At 38.1% G+C, this 26,003-nt stretch overlaps 1 protein-coding gene and 1 non-coding gene across 5 annotated transcripts in view; both read left to right on the plus strand.

Annotated features, from left to right (window-relative positions):
• LOC124160746 overlaps positions 1 to 26,003 on the plus strand; it is a 526,295-nt gene that overhangs the window by 306,808 nt on the left and 193,484 nt on the right. The window contains exon 1 of one of the 4 annotated variants that reach the window (XM_046536752.1): positions 12,304 to 12,616. The exons of the other annotated variants lie outside the window; for them this stretch is intronic. The gene's annotated coding sequence lies outside the window, so the exon portion shown is untranslated. Of the gene's footprint in view, positions 1 to 12,303; positions 12,617 to 26,003 lie in introns of those variants that run through there. 4 annotated transcript variants of the gene reach the window in all.
• Positions 22,027 to 22,098, plus strand: Trnap-cgg. Its single transcript has one exon. It is a non-coding gene; the product is annotated as a tRNA-Pro (tRNA).

Below are 26,003 nucleotides of genomic sequence, written 5' to 3' on the forward strand. Positions count from 1 at the left end.
AAATCAGAGGGCAAAAATGCGGCCTATTAATCATAGATAAGCAAAAAAAAATGCCGTCGCGATGTGTGGTTACCGATAGCATGCAATTCAATATAGCCACGATAGGGGGATATAGCCACGATAGGTCGCACGGAAGTCCTACTCAGGGAATTAAGCTTATTAAGCTGCCCTCAGGTCACATCATTCCTCCTTGAGGCCTCCTCGTGGCTGGTTGTAATCGATCATTGATTCGTCCCGGTTAACAGGAGGCGCATGCGGGAACACATCGATGGATCGCACGCGTGCGTCCATAGAGCACGGCTCCTGCGCCGCAGAGACCGACCCTTGCTTTTTTCACGAGCGCAGCTTCTTCTTCTTCTTCTTCTCAATTTCGAAACATCTTGCGGTGATGACTCGATGCATCACCTTTTAGGCGAACTCCCACTCGCGAATGAAAAAAAAAGAGAAACGAAAGCCGCACGTGTCCATCAACGCCCTCGGGTGTCGAAAGGTTTTTAATGCAAAGGTCATGACGCCTCTCCGCCTCGAGGAGAAGTTATGAGATTTTGGATGAAGTTTTGGCCCATTAGGATCCAATTTTCTCTCCATGTGTCACGAATAGGGGGACGAAGGAAGGATTGCTGTGAAAAGTGATTTTTGGGATATTTTAACCACGGTTATTTTTAATTTTTGTCTCTCGGAAGGAAATATTGAATTACACGCACATTTATTTATTTCCCTTTTTTAACTTATTTACACACCAATTAAGTATTATGATGTTAATATTGACATTCATTGATTGATTTTGATTGAAGCTATGTGTCCTGACTGGCTGATTTGTTCACTAATCAACGGGTATCCCAAACTATTTGGGCTCATCGGTATCCAGTCTCCTCTCTTAAATAAATCTTTGTATCCTGCCTGTTTAATTTTTATTCACTAATCAGCGTGCATCCCAGACCACAGAAGACCCATTATGACCCAATGTTGATTCTGAGGAACATTCAAATTTTATACATGTTAAGATCTATTCAGGAAATATTCAAATTACGTATTCTTTTGTGCTGTTAAGTTTAATGGCGAAATGTGGCTACCGACATAATTATGATTTAGAAGAAAATTTTCACCTTTTTAGAATGAGAAGTCTCGAAATTTAATCTCTCTCAGAAGAAGCTCTGGGTTATACTGGTTTATATTTTCAGAACATATTCTTTTTATCACGTTGAGGGGCTCTGATAAGAAATGAATACGGCAAAAAGCAATTTTTAGGATATTATTACCCTAATGATTTTTAATTTTGTGTCCCACAAGGATAGCATTGAATTACGCGGACATCTTTTTATTTCGATTTTTTAGGCCACTTACAAAACAGATATTGATTGAAAATTTTTACCCTAGAGCAGAAAAGTAAATGTTGCTATTGATAATAGTTTTGTTGAATTTTTCTATGTACTTCGTTTTCTCCAAGTTATTTTATTTTGACGTCCAAATTCACACATTTTTTTCAATCATTTGCCTGTATAGATACCCCAAAGAAAAATTTCACGATTTTATGAGCTCCTGCATGAGGAAGTATTTTTTTACGGTGAAGGTATTGTAATTATTACAAATAGACTTCAGAAAGCAGTTGGTAGCTTGCAAATGCATGTAGCCTCCTTTAATGAAATTATAATTTTTATCTATGATTATCAACTGCCCCTCTAGAAAAATCCGCACTTTCGTTTTTTACCGTTGTCTTAAGCCAGGAGTTGCCAAAGTAATTTATCGTGACGGAATCTTAAAAATGACTTATTTAGTTCGAAATTGTGTGCGGTTGCAAGGTTGCGTTGTCCGTGGAAAGTATTTTCTCATTTTATTATTTGCTTCATCAATAATTAATTTATAAAGTATTTTTTTGTAATTTATCGGGAGAATTTTCGTTTACGTGTTGCTAAATATCATGAAGAGTGTATTAATAAACCCCACAAACCATATCACATGTAAATAATATCTACAAGTTAACTGTGCCAAAAAATGCATTATTTATTGTTAAAGTTCAAGGTACAATCTTGAACAGCATCTTTGCTCGAGTTTAAGCATACTAAACAAACCTATCCCCATGTTGTCTTTCTAGTTATATTCACATCAAATCTAATAGCATAGGTTTGTATGTTAATCAAGGAAGATCCCATCTTCCTAGAAAGAACTAGAAAGTCCCATCTTCCATCTAACCCCTCGTCATACATTTGGCTTTTGCAGTTAAATACATTGTCTAGTTGCTCTTGAAATTGTATGTAGTCAACTATGGCAAAAGAGACATTTAGTACGCTTTTAAATCAATTAACAAAATTATAAAAGTAACCATTTACCAAGTGTAAAAAGGTGTTAGCAAACGTGGGAAAAACCTAAGGATATTGACTTTCGTACTTTTTGGAAAAAAAACCCACTGCAGGACAACGCCCTCACAAGAAGGGGTGGCGTGAAAAACCTGCGAAAACCTACTAAGAAAGAGCTATGTAAACATGGGTATCTGCATGCATCATGAGATACTACATCATGGGATAAAAATGCACATTGTCTATTAATAATGCGTTCGATTAAAATTTGGATCAAAGTATCATGCAAAAATGTAATTGTTCAAATTATCCACTTCAACCTTGCGCTGCTACTTACTGAATAGGATTATTTTGTGGGCTATTTTGGATCATATCTATCGACGGTAACGATGGGGTCACCTTCTGATGTTGGTCTTGGATTTAACCCCTTCAATATGTGTATGTGCACGTCATTCCTTTCGAAGGGCTGTTTTCTACCCTTGAATCCGCACCAGCTTGAATCGTAAATCATCCTCGCTCCCGGCTGTGAATCTTTATGATGCCGATTGGGACTCGCTATCCACCCGATACCCTACTCGTTTATGTCCCTATGTTGCTTCTCCACGGGGGTAGCTACCACGTGAGGAGAAACGGAAGGACATATTGAGCTGGAGAGACCCGGGAAATCAAATCACCACCAATGGTCGAGCCGTGACGCTCCGCAACCTTTCTGAACACCTTGATCTTCCCTTGATTCCCCAGAGACTCATAAAAAGATCCGCTAGCGGTGGCACGGTCGTGTCTCCAACGTTGATGTATATCGGTCATAAACGTCACGGGCTTTTAATCTCCCGCGAAGGATTCGAACCGAGGGCCATCAAGTGGAAGAGGGAGTACGACCTAACCAATCAGTTTCAAAGTCACGCCGTGGTGGCGTGCGGGACAGCGCGTGCTTCAGCAATCCGGCTAGCGGCGGCGTCCGCCCTAGGCGTGTGCCCATAAGCCGCCCGCGGTGAGATCCATCATGTGGCCGGTGAAATAGGATACCAGGGTAGGTAGGCAGGAGCACTATTCCACCCCGATGTTCATGGAGACGCATGCGCGATTATATCGGGATTGATGGACTATTGGCCGTTTGAAAACGGAGTACCTGCTATAGACAGCCGGTATACCCCTTCTGTGAATGATGATGTTCTAACCCATAGATTCAAGAAAGCATTTTATGAATTAAGGGTAGCTGAAGGTTTTTTTCTACCACGGTTATTATTGCACATTCACGTTCATCTAATTATGATTTGTGAGGCCCCAATCCTAGATATGGGCCATGCTAATATAATAAAAACTATCTAGTGGTGAAAAATAAACAATAGGAAACTAGACTGCGAAAACCTTAATATCTTAGCAGAATATTTCACGGTTCCAGCTCTGTAGTTAAATGTTAAACTTAAGAAGTACTCCTACAGTAGTCAACGTTTTGTCGTTGAAAATGTTTTCCCAAATTTTTCTGAATCCTTTGTGAATAAATTTGATGACATGAATGTGTAACAAAATATTTTAGACTGTCGTACTAGCGAAATGCGGACTTAAAATTTGAGGCATCTGTGAACATTTTACAAAAGCTTTGTAAGAATTATGCGATGGCTAGGTATTTTTGCCATCACCAATTTTGATTGAGTATCCGTTTAACTCCTATTGTGATTGATCAGGCGTCATGCACGGATAGCTCACAAACGGATCGTTCGGTTGAAATTTAAACTATCTAAGATTGAAAACGTGCAAAGTTATTTGCGAATGGATTCTGGGATATGAACCGAGATTTTCATTCGGGATGATATAATCAATCCAATTCACATATTTTTTTATGAGTTTGATTTGGAGCGTAGCTCTTTACGGTGCGGAAACAAGGACACTTAGGAAGAAGGACGAGAGAAGACTGGAGGCATTCGAGATGTGGGTGTGGCGAAGAATGGAGAAGGTCATGTGGACGGAGAGGAGGAGGAGCGACGAAGTGCTGGGCATGGTGGGTGAGGAGAGGCAGCTTTAAGATGAAATAAGGAGGAGGGAGAAGGTATGGATGGAGGAAGTACTTAGCGGGGAAGGGATGATGAAATGAGTGTTAGAGGGTAGAATGTTGGGTAAACGAAGGATAGAAAGGAAGAGAATAGAATTTTTAGATGAAATGAAAGGAGATAGGCCTTTAAGTCAATTGAAGAGGGCAGTGCTTGAAGGAAGGGGAGGCTTAAGAAATGCATCTTAATTACTTTGTGGAAACCTACCTTAATCGGTAGAACACTTTAATAGTAATTATTCCTGAGAAGTGCAAATTCTTAATACCAAGCAATGGAATTCAATGGATCGCTTTGAACTCATCGCCATGCTGGGACGTTTTTAATAGCGATATAATATACATCTGCATAATACCCTGCGAGCCACCTCTAGGGTGTTTCGCAGGGGGTGATCAATCACCAGCATGTAGCATGCAATTGGACTCCCACATGCACACCACACGGTGCAAAAAACGCCACGTGTACTAACAAATTACACTACCATATGCTGTTAGAAATAAAAATAAAATTAAGAAACATGCATTTAGTTTTACATAGGTTAGTAGGCTACTCTACAAGTCATGCAACCTATTTATGAGTTCTATCGCTGCCGTTATAATCTCGTATTGATCATGGAAAAAAAGGCATTCTGAATCTGTCTGTTCTACAATCTATCTCTCTTATTTTATTTATATGATCTGATCTTCCGTAGTATGTTGGCGTCCGTAAGATATGGTTAACTTCGTTAGAAAAGACACTGCTTTTGAATTTATCTTAAAGGTTTAGTCTACTTTTCAATCTACGGTCCGACAGAGATTCCCATGCGAGTTTATCTAAGAGGTCAGCTACACTAACAAGACTATCGTAACGACCTTTCACATACCTGACAGCTCTTCTTTGCACGCGTTAAAAAAAATAATGATTCTAGTGAAATGTTAGCATAGTTCTAAATTCTACGCGACGGACTGGGTCCTTCTTTATGTAGACCCTTGCATTCTCTCAGAGGGACTGCATAGAGGAGGCCCAATTCCATCCCATTGAAGGCTCATATCTGTTGCATTTTAATCATTTTTCAAAAATGTCCGCGGGGAGATGAGTGCAATGCGATTCACTTTCTTCCAATATTTTGCAGTATAGGTAATGCTTGTAATTCGAGGAATAGGATTGAAAAGTATAGAATTTGATCGATTATATCGAAACGTATATAAATTTTTGTTAATACCCCTAGTCATTCCTTATTTCCCCGTAAAACTCGGAGCAATTCCTCCGTCAGCGACACGAGTGGCAACTGTGGTAAGCCCATTTAAATACGCGATTGGTGGTAATCAGGGATGGCCAGTGAAACGAAACGAAAATTTTTCGTTTCGACGCGGAGGGAAACGAAACGAATACGAGGCCTAGGTTTAGTTTCGTTCCCGCACGAAATTAAAATCACCAAGGAGTTGACGAAACTTTACTCCCGGGAACGAAACAAAATTAATCGGAACTCTGCTGTTCATAGTTAAGTTTCGATCCAAGAAGTTGAGTGGAGGGGGATAAAAGAGAATAGTTTCGACCCATTTCATGACAGAATTAGCTTCGATTCTATGACAGAATTTGCTTCGATTCTATGACAGAATTAGCTTCGATTCCATGACAGAATTAGCTTCGATTCCATGACAGAATTAGCTTCAATTAGCTTCGTCTATTTGCAACTGAATACTCCGTTGCGCATTTTGAGTGGAAAAGTGCCCCATGCATCTATGGGTGGAAACGCGAACCTCTACTTCATTCAACCATACTTCGTACTCGGTGTGTTGGTCGAAACTAAACGGTTCGAAGGTTAAGCGCGTGGTACCTCCGGGGCGAAACATAACCTGTGTTTCGCTTCGTCCCAGAGGTTTAGTTTAGTCTCGACCCGAAGTAGTTTTGACTCCGATTTCGTTTCGACCCTGAGTTTAGCTCCCCGGGTTTAATTATTTTCCATTTCGTTTCTGCATTTCGCTCCCGGGAACGAAACTATTGAAATTTTAATGGTTTTAGCTTCCGTGATGCACAAAGGTTAAGAAAAGACTTAGCTGTTTCACAAAATAAAATATATTTGCGACCGGTTTCGATACAGCGTATCATCATCTGGCTGTATCGAAACCGGTCGCAAATATATTTTATTTTGTGAAACAGCTAAGTCTTTTCTTAACCTTTGTGCATCATGAAGGAGTTTCACCATGTTACGCCAACCACTATCGCATTTTTCGTTTTAGCTTTCGTTTAGTTTCGATTGCCATCCCCAGTGACAACATATTTAGAGGTCTAATTCAGGATCCCCCTTTGTAATCTTCGTGGATTTAGCATGGGTCAATATTCTACGCGACGGACTTGGGCCTTCTTTATCTAGTCACCTTGCTTTCTCTATTGATGGCCAAAGTTACCGTTGCCCTAACCGTACACCCGTAGTTATATCCCGCAGTTTCCAAAGCGGACTGCCCGCAGCTCTATCGATCCTTATCCTCCTTCCCGTAGCCTAGACATCTTACAATTTCTTCACAGTCGGACGCAACCACACACGAGTGTGCCATTAGTTTGAGCAATGGAACTTGCTGTTCGGAGCGAGTTAAAGCGTCCAAGTTTTATCGTTTGGCGCGTATACCAAGCGATTTGAGCACTGAGGCACGGTTATGTAATATCCCCATGACTATGACTCAGCTGGAGCGAGTGTTCAGATGCCAATCTGATTCACTTTCGTCTCTCCTTATTGTAATTGGCGCATATATCTCGTCTTCGCCTGCGTCCAGGTGGTACGCGTTTTGAAATAGAGGCGTGTTGTTCGTTTCTAACCCCTAGCGCTCTAATGACGAGTCTAGCTCGTCATGAACTTTCGATGCCTAACCACTCATTGACGAGTGTAACTCGTCATAGGATTTTCATAATTTTAGCACTATTTAGAGGAACAATATAATTATTTTCATTAAGCTTAACAATGTCAAAACATTCATGGAATACATGAATAATTAATATTTCATGAAAAATGATGCATTGGAAGGATTAAAATGATTTTATTCGGGTAGCGATAGCTGTTCTCAATGTTTAATAATAACATTTTATTTTACGGTTCTACGTTGATTACGAAATATCATTTAAAAGAAAATCACAGAAAAAATAAATGGAGAATAATAGCACAATAATCATAAAATTAATCTAAGTGGAAGGGGTTAAGCGCAGTATGCATTTGTGAGCAAGAGTAAGTGTGATGAAGATGAATTTTTATAAAAATACTAATCATTATAATGTATTTATTCGGGGGCGAGGTTGAGACCAATAAGTTCCCTCTTCCACCTAACCCTTCGATTGCGTCAATGCAAACATATTTGAAACGGTAAACAAACGTTTACAATACAAAAAAATATTCAATATACCCTATTAGTGAAGTGTCAAACAAGATAAACAAGTACTCTGTGTGGAAATTTTTCTGATGCGACCAAGGTTGAAATGACGAAATCAGAGAGCACGTGATTGAGATTAATTGGATGATTGCGACGACAGCATTCGTTTTCATAACTAGGTTAATAAATTAAATTATTCTAAAGTTCCAATTTAAATGACGCAAAGCGGTATCGTTCCTTGTCTCTTACATAGTTTAAATAAATGCCGTGGTTATTGGGTTTTCCCTAGACAGCGGGAATCTAAGAATTACTCTCACTCGATCGTTGTTTTTGCGTTACCTGAGTAATGCTTCATATGTTGATAATACTTATTATATAAAAAACGAAATAAGGGAAAAATAATTGCAAAGGTGGAATGCAACAAGGAGGGAGGGGATGAATTTTATTAAATAAATAACAATAAAAATAAATACTTTTGAGGTACGGATATATTTAGGGTAAGATTTATTTTATGTACCCTGAAAATTTCAAAGGAATATCGCAAGTTTAAATAAAATGGTGCGTTACGCAAAAATTGAAAAATAAACTCCGCGCACCAGAGAGGTTTACGTCGGCGTAATAGGCTTGAAATTTACTTAATCCCTTTCGACCGTTGAAGGGCTCCTTCCCCCAGAACGCACAAAAAAGGCCTGTGGCCTATACAGGCCACTCTCTATGGCATAACTCCGTATCCTCCTCCGTGGTTGATATAATAATTCGCGAAATCGTGCAGATTTGGCCAAAATTAAAAGTGCTCCTATCGATCTGAAAATTGGTTTCTCCAAGTACCCCGTGGTGTAGATTCGAAAAATGATATTTTTGAAAAATCCGGTTTTTTTTAACAAGTGCCCCCAGAAATTAGTGGCATAGAGGGAGTTTGCAACACCATCACGGATAGAAAATGGGAAAGTAAGTGTTTCGATAATTTTTCCAAGGGTTTCAGGCGGTTTCTAAGGGGGTCGATTCAGTGATTTTTTGCCGTATCTCGTCTTTCCTTGGATAGCGAATATTGTGCTGTACCAGTAAGCCTTGCCTCACCCCAAACAGCCAGTTTACAATAAAAAAATTAAAATAGTGCATATGTATCGTTGTTGGTGTAACGTGCTGTCTGGGTGAATTAGAAACTAAAAACTGGAATTTTTTTTACATTTTTCGATAGAAAATCAAAACAATACACACTTAAAACATATATATACTTTTTTCTTTTATTGGACATTTCATTAATGTTTTTAAATTACCATTCCAGTAAAAAGTAATTTTATATTTTTATTACTTTTGTAACATTTAAATTGTAATTCAAAGAATCATCATCAATTTGTGGAATGTTCTTTTTTTATTTGAACAAATATTTCATTTTCATTATTTATCGTTCATCCCCAAATATTTGTATGACTTAGTTAGTGAGTGAATGATCGGAAGTTATTTTACAGTATATAGATTCTCCTTGCACATAAATCCTTTTTCCTCCTTCTAACTGCTAAAAAAGCTTGTTTTATCAAATCGCGTGAAGGCTTTAGGAGAACCTTGGAGACATCCACACAAGGTGCGGAAGGTCGGGTAGATACCACTCAAGTCCAAAGCCCTCTTCTGACGAGCACCCAGTATTTATGAAGAGAGGTATATTCGTGATATGAGGGCTCAAAGCATGAAAAGCTAAAAGTGTGCTAGGGGCTTGAAGTGCGAATAATAAGAATATAATTTTATTCCACTTATATTCAATACATTACATCGAGAAAAATTTAAAAAAACCTGTAATAATTGTGGAATATACAGGTACCCCTTTGTTCAAAGGTTTTGGGGCTACCATCATACACTATTTAGAACATGACTGGTGCTAGCATACATAAAAAATACATTTATTTCGTTTAATTGAGTGATTTGTTTTCTTGACAATTGCATTCGATTGTGAATTTACAGTAACTTACACATGGATAACTTTTCTTAACACACACACTTTCATAACACACTTTCTCTCATAACGCATAAGAATTACATGCAATATACCTTTATTTGAAAACGTTTATAACACCTTTCTTAGCAGAAATGAATGAATATGCAAGAGAAAATTCATCTAATATGCAAGAGAAAATTACCATGCCATATATAAATTTACTGGTAGAGTACGGCACCGATGGAATCCCGCGGAGGTGGCGATGCGAGGATAGAAGCCGCGATTGATTTGCTTCGCCGAACGAATCGCTATCTTTTGGACGCCGAGTAAATGTACGGAAAACGTCGACGGAAGAACGTTGACGGATGACGGGTTAGAAGTAGTTGCCTTTTTTGTCATCCTCTTTGCCTTAAACGATTGGTTTTTTGCTCTAATAGGTTTCCTCATTAGTCTACCGAGATCTATAGGTACTATTCGAAGAATCGTGTATGTTGGTAGTTCATATTTACATTCGGTGGAAGAAATTCCTCGTCTCCGCGAGGGTGAATACAAATTGGTCCCTGGGGTGTTCCTTAAGAGTTCACATTTACTGGCCTCAGTAATTACCTCTACCGTGGAAATGAGGAATATATGGTATGAACGTAATAGTGCACTATCAACTGCTAAAGTTTTTACGATGCTAATTTTTCAATGAGTAAAAGTAACAAATATTCATCGCGAATTATTCATTGATTATATTTGCAGTTTCAATCGATTTTCCATTTATGGTGGTTTACGCTAGTACCCTGTCTCATGTATGCCTAATATCTTCTCGTTCATTCTATTTTTTTCTTCCTTATACTGGAGTGCGAAAGAATATTTGGTATCCTGGCAGTTATATTGAAAATGCGTGATTGATATTGTTCGCATAATCATCTACATAGTGTCGTTTAATATTTTTCAGTGTATATTTGCATTTAAATCATTTACTTAAAATATAATAATGCGAAATGGTAAAGACATGATTCAGCTGATTAGTTAATTGGTGTAATAAATTTGGTATCACAAGGAGATACACAAAATTGTATGTTTTAAAATAAACAATGTAATGGTAAAATACTTATGAGGTCATTGTATGTTGAATAAGCTATTTTTATGAACCATTTTGTTTTTGGTGGAGCTGTTTTTTCAAACGGTACAGCACATTATCCACTTAAGGGAAAAAACATCCATTCTATAATTTTCCTATTATCTTATCAATAGCTAGAAATTTACGTACCAGATATTTTTTACCAGATCACTCACATTTGTGGTATTTACGGGTCTTTGAGGAGCGGATATTCACTGCAGGCATCGTCTCTGCCTTAACTCCAAAAACTACCCACCTCCTCACTCTATTAAACTCCTTTATGTGAAGAGATCAATGGGATAGGCTAAGGAAACTCCAAGTCACGCTGATTCTAAAAATTCTTGCAGGTTGATGTGGGGAAAGTGAAGCAATTACTTCCGTGGGTGGAATCATTGTTAAGGAAGGTGATTCTAGTTCATGCGTTTTACTCAACCTGATTAATTTACCCTATTTTGCGCGTTTGTGCGTCTCGTAAGTTCTATTTAGCTTATAAAGATGTTACCATCACTATGGTGCTGTTTTTTAGGTGATAAAAATGATAATCTGGTAGTGAATTTACCTTTTCGAAATACTTCGTCCAATAAAGGGTTTTAATTAATGGTAGGTGGGATTCAGCTGTCAAATATCTCGAACTGGTGCTTTTTATTACAATTCAGTTCTCTCTATAAACGGCTGGTGCCCATACACTCCAGCAACACGCCTGTTAAGTAGGATTGCGGGGTAGAACCTACGTAGATGTGGATTCCTTCATTTATTCAGTGCTTAATTCATCTCCTCTATGGGTATGGAGAGAGAGTTTATGTAACTACTATGTTTGCCAAGCGTTCCTTAGTATGCATTCTTTGCCTTGAAAATGCTATGGTGGTATGATATTTGAAAGAAGCGACCGGCAGCTGAGGTTATTTGCGCCATGAGGGAAGGGTAGGAGAAAGAAGGGTGGAGAGAAACCCGGCGCCGGCATTAGCCTGCTCTTAAAGAAAGGCGCCAAGGGGACCACGGCTTGACGTCCCATCCGACGGACGGAGTGATGTGCTTGAAATATCCTTCACACAAAATTCAAGCGGGGTTTCTCTGCCACCGCCGGGATTTGAACCCGAGCCCACGGGGTGGGAAGCCAATACTGTAAACACCACTCCAGCCCGATCCCCGCCTTCAAAAAATTCATGCCATTAGCTGGTTAGCTGCTCACCATGTGATTGTGTTATGAAGTATTAGGTGTATCAAGTGCAGGAAGAGGTGGGGAGGCTACGAGAATGCTTCTTAAGTACTCCTAGGAAACCTAACTCAATCGGTAGAATGCTTCAATAAAATTCATCTCCTGCCTCCTATTCCTCTCGTTGCATTCCACCTTTACATTTATTTTTTCCTTTATTTCGTTTTTTTCTTCCTTGGGGTTTCCCCGCGAGCAGTCCGTCTCGATTCGCTACGACCGGATCGCACCAGTTCTTTCCCCTCTCCCGAGAGGTGACCATCGCCCCCCTCCAAGCACCACCGCGGGCAATGCAGACGTTAATGAAGGAGGTATTCGTCGGAGATAAATCGGAAATACTCGCTCTTCTTATGTCTTTCAGTAACACATTGACTCCGGCGGCGATTGGCGGGTCCGTTTAAGCATTTCCATGTTCAGAATATTCCCAGAAGAGTATCGCCTGTGATTGTGTGTCCAGTGTATGTCTCCGGAGGTTAGTCTATCCGATGTGACTTGTTTCTAAGGATAATAATCGAATGGTTTACTCTCTCTCTTGGATATGAGGGTGCATCGTCCCTGATGTTCCTCTGCTATCCTTATGGCTTTTATCAGTGACGTGTGCGTGCCTTGTTTACCTGTAGAGGATTCGCGTCTTGCCGAGGAGTTGGTCATCGTCTACGTCTTTTCCCGCGCGGATATCGTCCTCCTGAAAGTACGTATTGAAATTTTCCCATATTTCCTGGTTTTCTTCAGATCATGTTATCGGAGTTAATTTCGTGAAGCATATAATTTCGTCAATTATAGGCCTTTTTACGGAAATATACAATCGTTTTAAAGTTTCACGGATTTTTTAAGTGGTATTTATCGTCTGATCGAGTATTCCAGTACTCGAAATACTCGAGAATGACGGCTTTGCGTCGAAGCGCTTCGTGCCAATTAAATTATCAGTGAAAATTTACAAATCTTCATTCGGCATGTAATTTCGCCAAGTGAGAGCCGAATCGATCGATTTCAGGCTTTATTTTTTTATAATTCCTTCTCATCAGATTCAACAGTTCAATAGTTCAAGAGTTTTTCACTTATCTATTTCGGTTAATCTTTTAGATGGAAAATTCATGACTTTGGTCTCGAGCCGTCTCGATGGTTACATGCTCATGGATATCAGGGAACATCGTGTTTGGTGAACCTCTCCTATCCCTATTGCCTATCTCAGTGAGGTTTGCATGTCTTGTTTACCTGAAGATGACTCACGTCTTGCAGAAAAGTTGGACCTTGTCTCCATTTTTCTCGTATTTACATATTTTCTCAGATATCGTCGCCCTGAATGTAAGTTCTTAAATCGTACTTGATATTTGTAGTCACTGCTACAGTTTTATTGGCCTCAAATTTTTTATTCGGAACCGGTAGAAACTGTTTGACGTCATCTGCTTTTGACTTTCACTCTTGTCAGAATTAAGGATGGACCATTTTCACGAGTTGCCTTTAAATTTGCAATTCCTTTTCTTATCTCAACTTATTTAGTAAGTAAAAATTAAATAATACCCTGTGAAGCTTTAAGAATAGCATTCAATGATTCATCCCTATTTCTCATGTTGCATATTGTGTTTTGTTCTAAGGTCTTTGATATATTTTCAACGTTTCGTTATTGCAAATATTTTTAAAGGTTTTCCATTTTAATCCTCAGTGAACAGAATTATCGTTATTTTTAAAGCAAAAATCAAAAAGATAGCTATACACATTTTCATCTAATTATGTTGTCAATTATATTCACTAGTTATATATGTTTTGCAGGTATTGAGCCATACAGGCATAACATCATTACTAATAGATGGAATGCTCTATCTGGCTGCTTTATGTGATTATTCAATTGTTGATTGCTGTCGACATATTATTTCCAATGTATTTTCTACACATATCAGGTATAGTGGTACACTTACATTTGCATGCATGCAAAAATAAGTATTGAGCTAAATTCATTATGAATTCCTCAATGACATGCCATGAAGTACTGGATGCATGCATAAAAAGTATGATTGCACATTAATGATGCCGCATTACATTCAGTCTAATTCTTATATAATCCCATGTGAAAAGTATTTATTGGTAAATATCCAAATTTGGAAACAACTGTTCGACCACGAGTCATTTTGTCTTCTTACACGTCCTGCCTATTTTTTTATCGATTGAATTTTTCAGTATCCTTATTTATCCACCGAAGTACGACTGGGAAGGAATAAGAGTAATTTTGTGCAGTCTTTTTTTACAAAATATGCATGAGCGCGCTAGTAGCAGGATGCCAACAGAAAACGACGCCTATCCGACCACGCCTAGCTATTCATCTAATTCACTGCGAGAAAATCCACAACCGAAGAAGTAATATCATACATTTACCACGAAACTTATCGCACTGTTACGCAACAAAAGCTCAGTAGTTTGCTTATATTCAATTATGATGTGATTGCAGTGGATAATTGGTTTACCCAGTGACGTAGAGGCAAATTATTGTACGACCTCAGATGAGCGCGTGAAGGTGAGGATTGCTGCAAAACCGGATGGCAGCTGGAAAAGTATCTTTTTCCTCGCGAATGCTTGAGTCTCAACTTTTAATTGCGCTCTTCGCTTTGTAAATTTTCCATTTCTCAGGTTACTTATTTCTTATTATGGTATGAAGTTGTAGATACCGCTCTTTTATTCTGTAACGACAGAAGTACCTATATCAATGTACCTGTAGTTGTGATCGTGGGTCTTGAGCGAAAAGATAAAATACTTCTTTATGTATGAAAAATAAGGCCTGATTCTCTTACGCGCTGTAGTACTCGCATAACAGTGAAGCATTTTATGTATTTTCGTCAGCTAAAACTGCAAATACTAGAGAAAAATATAGTTAGCCATCAGGAGTAAATGGCTTAAAGTATGGGTACGCTATCAAACATTACGGCAAAACAATTCCTGAGTTACTTTTAGATGATACTCTTTTACTAATGTATTGGCAATGAATTATTGATATTTTACTCATAATTAACCTCATAATGTCAGTTAAATTATTTCTTTATTTCGATAGTATTTCAATCCCCTCTCTCACTCAAAATAGAATTGTGTAAAACGGTAACGACATGTTTACATTGTTTTGTAAACTACCGTAGTAAAAGTGTTCTCACTCCAAAGGACCCAGTGCTGTATGTTTTACCATGAATAGTCTTATGGAAAGATACTTATGAAGCCATGATGTATTAAAAATGCTATTTGCGTACCACTCTCGAAAACATATTTCCAGCGTATGTTTAAAAATTGATAAGGAAATTAACTCATTGTGGATGTGTATAAACAAGATCATTTGTAACTGAATTGAAGACGATTCCTTTATCGACATGGGAACCTAATTCTAGGAAAATTAAAACGAGAACGAATATTTATGTTTTTGGGATTTTTTTCTCAAATCTATAACCTGCTTGGTAACCTTTATATCCACAATCGATAATGATTTACATGCAAGTGCGTTAGAGCTGGTAGAGGGATGAGAAGTCCTACCATAAGGTTTAAGCTACGGTTGCGTTATATTCTTCAATTTTCCGATGCTATTTTGGACGAGTGCATGACTAAAGAATTTGTCAAATACGAGGAAACGATTTATGTACTTTCGTGAACACATATCAAGGACAATATAAGCTTTCGTTGATTCAATACCTTCGGTTTTCGCATTATTGGCCGACTTTCCGCCTGCGGCAACGTCAGCGTATCTTATCGACATCGGGTACGAGAAAAACATGATGATCGCTGTCACCAAGAAAACAAAAGATTTAGCATTGCACGAGATAATATCTCTCCCGAGTTAAATATAGCTCGTATATGATAGAAAGGTTTCAAAAGATAAAAGGCAGTGGGATTGTGATTAGAGGACCTATATTTACCATTTTCTTATTTAAATAGCGAGACGCAGTGCTTCTAATCATTTATTGGTCGCTTTAAATTTACTGTTTTCTATTATTGCGGAAAGGACACCAGATGAATCTTGAAATGTCTTGAATTAGTACCGGAAGGAACTGGTTAGACCTTGAAGTATACGGTATTTTGCATCGTATTGAGAATTTTACGCCTGTTTACAATGCGTGTGATTAAAGAGGAGAAAAGGGTAGTGATGCTAAGTCGCGGCCTCAATGGCGGTGGATAAAGTCCATGCCTGCTAAATTGAAGGTCACGGGTTCGAATCCATCCAGGGTAAGTTGCCTCTATTCATGGTATGGGTGTTTGCGCTGGTCCAAAGTTGTTATTCATTAGACTCTCCCGTTTTAAAGGCCATATGTGCGCTGTTTTCATGCTGAAGATAAAATGAAATAAACTCAGCTTTCATAATGAAGAATTAAAATTTATTGAGTCAATTCTAGAAGACTAGTATTATTAACGTCTAGGCCTTAAATTTTATTCCACTCAACTTCATTTGGAAAAATTGTATCGACATCAAGGTACTACCTTTGTAGCTTCGTAAATTCCAGTAAATGTGACTTTATTTTAGTTTATTCCGAGTAATCATTTTATTCCCACAAAATTTAATATTCCGGAAGACTTAATAGAACCTCATCATGTGACGTAAAACTTAATCTTCCTGACAAACTTCAATTAAATATTCTTTTTTCCAACTTAGTGATATTGCTTTTATCCCCATCACCTTCTTATGGAGTTCAAGACGCGAGCTCTGTTGGGAGGACTTACTGCAACAGTCTTGAGAAAACCAGTGTGACGCACCAAAAATATTTTTGATGATATTATAATATCCCAACGATGTGAGGTCGGGGACTTCCGCGGTTTGCAATGAAGTTATTCATTTTCGGTTAAGCCTGAATCACGCGATCATTTGTGTCGTCCCTATTACTGATCATTCGATCGATCGCTTTAACAAATATGTACTTTGTTGTTTGTTCTTATTGAATGAAGACGTCCAAGGACAATATATTTACATTATATTGTATTGTTCCTCATTGTATACCTCACCGGAAACATTATTATTTTCCTTTTTCCTTCTTGCTATCTTGCAAGGTTTGTTCACAGTGAACGGACCAGGTCAAGCTCAACTATGTTTTGTTATTAGTTCAGTAATATTCTGTTGAAAGGAACCGTCGGACAGTATGACAGGTGTCCAGGATGACTGATTTTTAATTTTTGGCAGAGTTTTCTCCAAGTTAAGCTTCTTTAGCTGGTGAAAAACTTCGCACGGTGTGATTCCTGTTGTTGTTATCACTATTTGGCATATATCTGCTGACTGCATCTCCCACAAGGCTTTGATAACTGCTGCAAGTTCTGCATATTTATTTATTATTATTATATTTTGTTCTTTAATTTTCTTCAGTTTTCACTGAGTAGCTTTAGTGTTAAGAGCACGGGTTCTCACCAAGGTAACTCTTTACTGTTTAATTGGGTTGAGAAACTTTCTCGTAATATGACAGGTTGAAATTATTACAGCCTTTTGCAGTTTGATGTATGTATTTGGATGGAGTTTGAGTATTTTGAAACTATTTTGTATATGTTTTGGAATGATACCGGTAGCTGAGATGACAATTGGAGCTATATAAACCTGTTCCATATTCCATATTCTTTTTATTTCTATTGCCAATTCTTGGTACTTGTTAATTTTTCCTGTAAATGTCTTTTCGATGTTATGCGACAGTGGCACGACAATATCAACTATGTAGCAAGTTCTATATTTCTTGTCAATCAACACTATATCTGGACTATTATTAACTATAGTTTTATCTGTTTTTATTATTATTATTATCATCATTATTATCATTATTTGTTCATTACATTTCATGATTTGTCCAGCATCAATCCATTCTAAATGGCTGATTACATTAATTTTCATTTTATAGTCTGAAGTAGGATAATTTAAACCCATAACATATCTTATTTGATTGCATACATCATGAAATGAGAGGTATTTTTTCCGATGAGTTGCAAGTGTTCCTCATAAGATGCATACGTTTTGAATTTTTATCAGAAAACACCGCAGTAAGCCAACACATACGTATAAGGTATATGATTGAGTGGTAAGCTGGTAAGACGAACGTCATTTGAAGGATAGAAATGAAACTACTGATTAAATCTTCCCATGTTAGTTGGGGCGCCTTATCTACAAAGACCAGAATGCAAAGATACGAGAAACAATCACTTTTTACTCCAAAAAAAGGTGAAAATAATTAAAAATAGAAAATTAAAGATATCAGATTTGAAGACAATAATACACTCTGATAAACACATTCGAAAAGAGAGTTATCGAAGTCATGTGTTAGGGGACGTCCATCAATTACGTTTTGGCGACTTCTGGATCCTCCGATCCCCCCTGTGAAATTTAGATAGATACGTGAGATATCGTGAAATTTAGCTCACCCCCTCCCTCTATTCTCTCGTGAGATCGTTCGAAATGCGTATTTCCAGTGTAAATACGTTAATCTATTCTTCATTCCGTTGCGTTTATAAAAACAATTTGTTAAATTATTTTTATTTTGGATTAGTTAAGAATAGTATTTAAGATTACGAATAACGATTTGACACTATCTTGCAAAATAAATTACGTGATAGTTGCCAAGACCCCCCCACATGAGTTTGGGTAGGAATTGGCTTGACCCCCTCCCCCCAAAGCGCGTCACATAATTAATTGTTGCCCACTTATCAAGCTCAAATATAATTATCTGTACCTCGGAAGTAAAGGACAGTATGTCCGTTTTCCCAATTTTTTAGGAGAGCATTTTTAAGAATTTTTTTAAGTTAACCAGTAATCACAATAAGGTAGTATTAAATGTTATAAATTTTTTGCTGGAACTTTCTGTACGAAAAAAATCTTTGTGTGTTGCCGGGGCCAGATTGTAGTATAGTATTCCTACCGAAATTAAGAAATCCAGTTCACTATTTTTTTAAAAAGATTGGATTCAAAAGAGTCGATTCAACCGTGAAAGGTTTTAATTTAACAGTATGATAAACCTCTTACAAGACGTTTGTTTGTTGTTGTTCGTATTAATGTAACTGTTTTGAGAACCAATGTGATATCAAGTTCAAATATATATGTGGGGTTGAGAAGCGAAGGGGTACAAGTGATTTTTTTTTCTAAACAGAGATAGGTACAGTTAATTGTTGGGAGAAATATACAAAAAATTGGTTGCCAAAGTGATACGAGTGCGTCTCTGTCCAGTGCTGACATGGAGTGGAAAATTAAATGCATTACTAAATATCTAGTTGATATCGTTGTTTTCTTTACCGAATTTTTGTACTTAACTCTATGTAGAAAAAAAGATAGCAATCCTACTCCTTGGCTTCTTACCCTCTCATATGAACTTTCTTGTGTGTTCTTAATGAACGGAGACGTCCAAGAACGATAAATTCATATCCTCTTTATAATTTTCTCTGAAATATGATTCGTCGATTGAGATAGATGTTGCCAAACGCTCGTTGCTGTAGAGTGGCACGCATTATTATCTACCGCACGGATATATATTGCTAATCGATCAGTTCCACCCACGTTCGATCCAGTTTCCCCTTCGCTCTTGGTGTGAGAGCATTGGGTGGTGCGAAAGGAGGGATATTTGGAGGTCGGGAGGACAAAAAATCCACACTCCCTCCTCTGCTGTTACTTGGGAGCATTGTTTTATTATGAGATCGATCGGCCTTCACGCGTGCCTAAATTCTCAGCTTAACGTGAGAGGGAAAACTTTGCTTTATTTTCCGCTTCGGGCCAAGTGAGTAAAAACGTAATTGTGAAGAGCATGACTAACAGCGGATGGACTTGATTGTGTGACTAAGATTACTGGGTTTTCACACACTGCGACATTCAAGCATAACTCGCAATTTATGTCGAGAACCTGGCCATTGGTAGAGGTAGGTGAATTATTTTGTCGTTTAAGTAGAACTTATCTTTGCACTCTGAGATTTTCGCGGAAAACTTAGTGGTAAATGGGAGGAAGTTCATAATGGAAGTACAGATAGGAGTGAGTAGTGAAGCCGGTTACTGTTTGAGTCGTATTGATTAGGAAACTTGTGCGCTAAAAATTTAACGACATTAGTAGAAATTAGTGTTGTTAACTTTTCTTTCCGGTTAAAATTGGTGAGGTAAATTTTCTCTTATCTAGTCTCTAAGAATTTATTCTAGACTTATTTTCACGGCCTATCCTAGTTAATCAATTGACAAAATATTAAAGTATGGCCGCAAAAGGCCTAATCAGGGTGGTTTGTTTTCTCTTATACGATGAAAAATGAAAAAGGGATTTTCTTTATTAGAGAGGCGCCCGATTTTTTTAAGGTACTTCTTGAATTGGTGCCGATTACATTTTTTTTTTATTTTGAAGGAGGATCCCACCAGAGTAATGTCCCCAAAAATATACTGAATTTAAGAATATTGTCTTGATTTTGAAAAGTGTCCTACTATTGCGCTAGGAATACTCTCTTTGGGGAAAAGTATAATATATATTCTAATATTATGAGAATTTTCTTAAAGCCGGCAGGGTTGAAGCCGAGAACAGTAGGTGACATAACCTCTGGGTCATAAAATTCTCTAATATCTAGTATCACCTCTCAGATGTCAGCGATAAGAATATCTCCCTTTTTATAAAAAAATTGTTTTTGGGTTTATTGATGGGAATTTTTCTCGCGGGAAATTGCCAATTTTTCTTTTAATTATTCATTATTTCCAGGTACCGAATCAATATGGTACTGAATCGCGTGAAATTTCGCGTAAGAACGGAAACAATGCAACGCCCACCGTTCGTGTTACATGTCGTATAAATAGCTTCCAAAGGGTGTCTCACCATTTTGACGAATGGTAATAAATACCCTGTACGACAGTATCTGTAATTATTTATTATTATGGAAGATAAAATAGTTCCCTAATTTTGCCCCACCTGAATTGGCAAAATTGGCATAAAGCAAATATCGGCAATTGTGGTAAAAATGACTGTGGTAAATGAAACAGCTTCTTACTTTCCGCACAGCTACAATCACCCCGACCGACTGTAACTATCATGTGTCATTTTCAAGTGGGGTAGGCAATATATGATAATTATAATTAAAGTTGTGCGGAAAATACAAAGTTGTTTCATTTACCGAGTTTAAAATTTGGAAATTCCGCAAAGTACTGCCTTCATCCATTAATGCAATGACAAGTAGCTTGCACTATGTTGCATTAATTCGTTGACTCTATTATTTCGTTTCGATTTCTTATTCCCTATATCGTTTGTTTTCCTCCCCTTCCCCGATTTTCGCAGCCGTCGGGCAAAAAAGGTGGGCGGAAAGGATTTACTGAAAAAAAGGCGCGACCTTGCGACGGTGTCCCGGCGAAAAATAAATATATATATAAACGAAGTGACCTTGCGCAGGTGAGAGTCTCAAGTCATTCACTGGTAGATTACGAGGAGAGGCAGAAAAACAAACGAAAGAGCCCGTGCAGTTGTGGGGAAGAAAAAAAAAAGAGTAACGACGCCCGCTGATAAAAATGAAAGGAAAACGTTACGTCAAGGCTCAAAAATCGGCGATGTAAGTGGAACTGCTGATAAGATCCGTCACTCCCATTGTCAGCTCGAATTTTTCCTTTGAGGTATTCATAGTTTCCGCATTCTGGGATTTCGGAGCGCGTATCTAACGGGAAGGTGAATTCTTTCGAATTGTCCCAATCGAATGATTATAATCTGGAGATTTTAATCTAATTTATAGCTTTGATTGGGGGAGGGAGAAATATGGAATGGGAACGCCCTTTTGAGTGTTTCTTTTTTATCTCCCAGATTAAATTCCGTTCGATATGAACTAAGCAGCCTAATATTGAATTTTCTTTCTTTTACTGTATCTAAATTTTCTGAGTAGCCTCAGAAAAATTTTCTGACCTGATTGGAATCACATATTCTGTTTCCTGTTCTAAAGTGTGCGTATTTACGTTATCAAGTACGATAATGTGGGATTCATGGGAACATATTACCTCACCAGATGTCATATAAATCATGAAAAGGAATTTGCGTGATTGATTTTCCAGAGTAAAATTGTGCCTGCTGAGTCAATGCAGCTCGTGGTTTAGACAGTAAGATATTCACATGCTGGAAACAGAAACGCCCTCTTTTCCTAACTTTGACGTCTTGACACTGAGTGTATATCGAAGGCCTGTTGGTCTAGAGGTATGATTCTCGCTTCGGGTGCGAGAGGTCCCGGGTTCAATTCCCGGACAGGCCCTATTTTGCCGGCCTCGGTGGCAGCGGGGTAAAGTCCTCGCACGCTAATCTAGGTGTCGCGGGTTTGGATTTTCACCTGTATGGTTTTTTTTCATCCAGCGTATGGATATATGTGAGTAATTATCAAGTTAATTTTAAGAAAAGGACTATAGTTGTTGATTCGGTTGATAAATAAAGACGATATTATTATATAATTATTACACTTATCGTTGCCACAGGAACGGACTTAACAATCCTTAGTCCTCCCCTGACTTTTCCCTGTTTACATTACTGTTGTTAACACATATATAATGTATGTGTGTAATATAATCCATTTTCGTGAGGTTCCCATTCCACCAATATTTGTGCTTAAAATTTCAAAAGTCTTCACTTATGGCGGTTAGTAGAATTTAAAAATGATTTTTTTGGGGATTGTTAATTTTTAGGGTCCTCTGAAAAAATCGCAATCTTTCATGTTTTCACCCGATTTATGCTATAGTGCATTGAACTTCGGTGGTGAGCGGATGTTCATTGAAGAACGAATACTTTTCTTAAAAAAACTCATCACCATCATTAGTCAATAAACCTAAGATTGGTTTGACGTAGCTGTTCATTTCTCTCACCTATCCGCTAACCTTTTCATAGAGACATATTCATTCTCTTCTACATCCTTTGTAACCTGTCCTAAAGCCTGAATCACATGATCATTTTTTCCGTCGCGAAAAGCGATCGCTCTAGCGATCATTTTTCTGAATCACAGGGTCACTCCCGCCGTCGCCTTTTGCATCATTTCCGATATCACAGCTTGTTGTCATAGGACCCGTATCACGAAAATATATAGCGTGTTTGTTTATCCATGTCGTTCCCACAATTGTCAAACGCTGCGCTGCAATCACACCATACGGTCATGCGTTCTAATTGGCTGATGTGGGGTTTTAGGGGCGGTTTTAGCGACGGAAATAGCGACCGGACGAGTGATGAAAAATAGCGATCATCGCGATCGCGAAAAACAATTGCCGGCGACGATCATTTTGCGCGTGATCACTCTAGTGATCGCGATAGTGATCACTTAAAAAAAATCGTGTGATTCAGGCTTATGTATCTCATTCAGGACCGTCCCTTCCACTTGTCCTTCTACGATTTTTTTTATCAGTCTGTGCCTCGTAATGTGGCCAACTAAGGTGTCCCGTCTTCTGCTTAAGGTTTTAGAATACTTCTCCTTTCTGCCACTCTTCTCAGTACATATTTATTACTTACTCTTTTGATCCCTTATATCTCCATCATTTTTCGGTAACACCACATATTCAATGCTGCTTCTCTTGATGTCTCTGCTGCTTTCAAAGTTCAAGCCTCACTCCCATACAGAAACATGCTCCATATGTAGCATCTGGTGATTTTTTCCCTAATTCTATTCTTGTATTCTCTGCTGTAAGAAGAATCTTTTTGTAGAAAGCCCTCCTCGCTTGCGCTATTCTACTGACTATTTCTTTCTTGATTCGCCCATCGTTGGTAATTCGGTTTCCTAGGTAAGAAAACCTTTCACCTCTTCAAACTTTCTAAAAAAATTACAAAAATGAATCACTAAGGGAGAGTACTGGGAAGTATGTTATCGAAATGCTCCCTTGAAGTCCAAAGCCTTTGTTTGTCCTGATGATAAAATTCCGAGGAAACGAAATTTTGAAATGAGGAAGAACCACGCATATTTATTCTAGCGGATTCTAAGAAGGGTTTAGGGTTTCTGAAAATTAATATTCATGCGTCAGTGTTATTTATGTGTCCGGAGGGGAGAAAAATAGAAATGGTTGGATCCATACTCTTGAGCTCTTTTCTGTTGGAGCCGTGTGAAGCGTGAGGGAACTCGGTGAAGTTTTCTTGTTCATTAACGTTGGTTATGCCTTTCAATGCTATGTGATAAATTAGGATATATCATGTGAGGTGGAGAAAATATCGCCTGAGATAAATTTAAGGTCAATTTGAAAGATCTGACCTAGCAACACCAAATTTTGCTAGAATGTAATGGAAAATAAAAATTACCCATTTATTACTATATTTTTTACCAATTTTAAGTCATTGATAGCATAGTTAAGGCTTAATATTGCAAGTAATACATAAACCAGTGTTATTTATTACGTAAGAACCAAGAAATGAGTGAAAAACTTATATTAAAGAATGATGAGGAGTGATGTTCCTATGTTTTTTTAAATATCGTTTGTGCTGGATAATAAGCGAGACTGAATAAAAAGTGCATATAAATATTAAATTGTTTTGTCATTTAAAGTACTTGATGATATCCCGCTTTTTACGTGCTTGTACTTTTTCGCGTTGAGACCTATAAGCTCATATAGTATAATACTACTTGGTCTTATTCTTCATGTTATATTTAACTTTTTATTTCTCCTATTCCAGTCACTGTGGTCGCATTACTTTTATCATTTCCTGCTATTGAATGAGTAGTTATCTTTTTACTGTCTCCATGGAAACAACTTTCATTCAATTTTTTCAAGAAAACGAAATTACTCCAACTGAAATAACGTCAGCGGTAGATCAATTTGAGTAGTTGCTATGGTGTATTTATTCGCTTATTTCTTGGAAGGAGAACGAACTTTAATAAAAAGTCTCCTTATCATCACTTACGTATTTCCATCGAATGCACGGGAAACTTAAAAGTAGGGCGCACAAATAGCGGCAGAGAAGAAATTCGACGCTCAGAAATATTCTTTCGAGCGTTGAACTGCGAATGTATAAGTGTGCGTTTCGTAAGATAAGTACCAAGAATCGCTAAACGTTTATGGAGCCTTATTCTTACTTCTACCCGTCTTTCACGCGGGAATAATTCGGAAAATCCGATTGCAAACTTATTTCTTGAGGCGCAGGCTGGAGGTGGCATAAAAAGCTGAAGAATTACGACTCGCAGTGGGATTCAAGCGGCTGATAGCCGTGAGTAACTAGGTGAATCCCGCCCTTTTTTCCGTTTGCGAAGGACCGTAAATTTTACCGCGGAGATTTTGTGCGAGCTCTCTTCCGAAGAATTTTAGAAATGCCGCGGAAAACTGTTTCAGCGAATGTTTTTAAGGCGCAATTCTTATCTTCATCATCATTGATGTATTATTAGTTTGTTCCGCCACAATAGAGGTCTCAAACAGCTTTAATAAGGAAAAAATTGTCTACATTCCTCCTCGTCTCGGCGATGCCTCTAGCTTTAGTGTTAATTTTCCCTTCACTAAGGTTGTATTAGTAAATAGAAGCGCTTTTTATGCGTGCACCTAGTTGTAATAGATGTAGCAAAATTGTTTGAGGTAGCTGTTTTTATGGTGCATTTTGAGGAAAGCCATTTTCCGCTTTTCTACTGATTTTACGTAGCTCGCTAGCCCAGTGAAGGTTGTTTTGTATATGTGAGGGCAGAGCTCACTCGGGACTAAATAACAGGCGAGTGAATTATATATATTAAGGGTAGGGGGCCAGTTCCTTTTCCTAAGGCTTCTCATATCTTTTCATGAAAAGCTACTTCTTTGATTGAAAAATGTTTTATCCTTTCAAAGCATGGTCTCAGTAAAATGAATATTAAGCGGAGTAGATTCGTGAGATTCCTTTGCGTGGAAATGAACAGTTTATCATTTGCCCAAAGATAACTTTAACAGACCTGTTTCTTCGATATGAGACATCAGTTAGGCATGACAAAGCTTTTCATTTCAACACATGGCCTCTGCAAACGACCTAGTTTCTGAAATTTGTGCTATGGTGTGGTATTCGGAGGAGGCTACCGACAGCTGAGGTCATTTGCGCCGTGAGGTAAGGGTATGGATGGAGAGAAACCTGGCATCAGCATTAGCTTGTTCTTCACAAATGCGCCAAGGGGACCACGGCTTAACATCCCATCCGACGGAGCCAAAAGTTGACTTGGATAGGTGAGGGTAGAGATCAACCCGG

Source organism: Ischnura elegans, chromosome 6 (assembly GCF_921293095.1).
Source record: "Ischnura elegans chromosome 6, ioIscEleg1.1, whole genome shotgun sequence".
Lineage (NCBI taxonomy): Eukaryota > Metazoa > Arthropoda > Insecta > Odonata > Coenagrionidae > Ischnura > Ischnura elegans.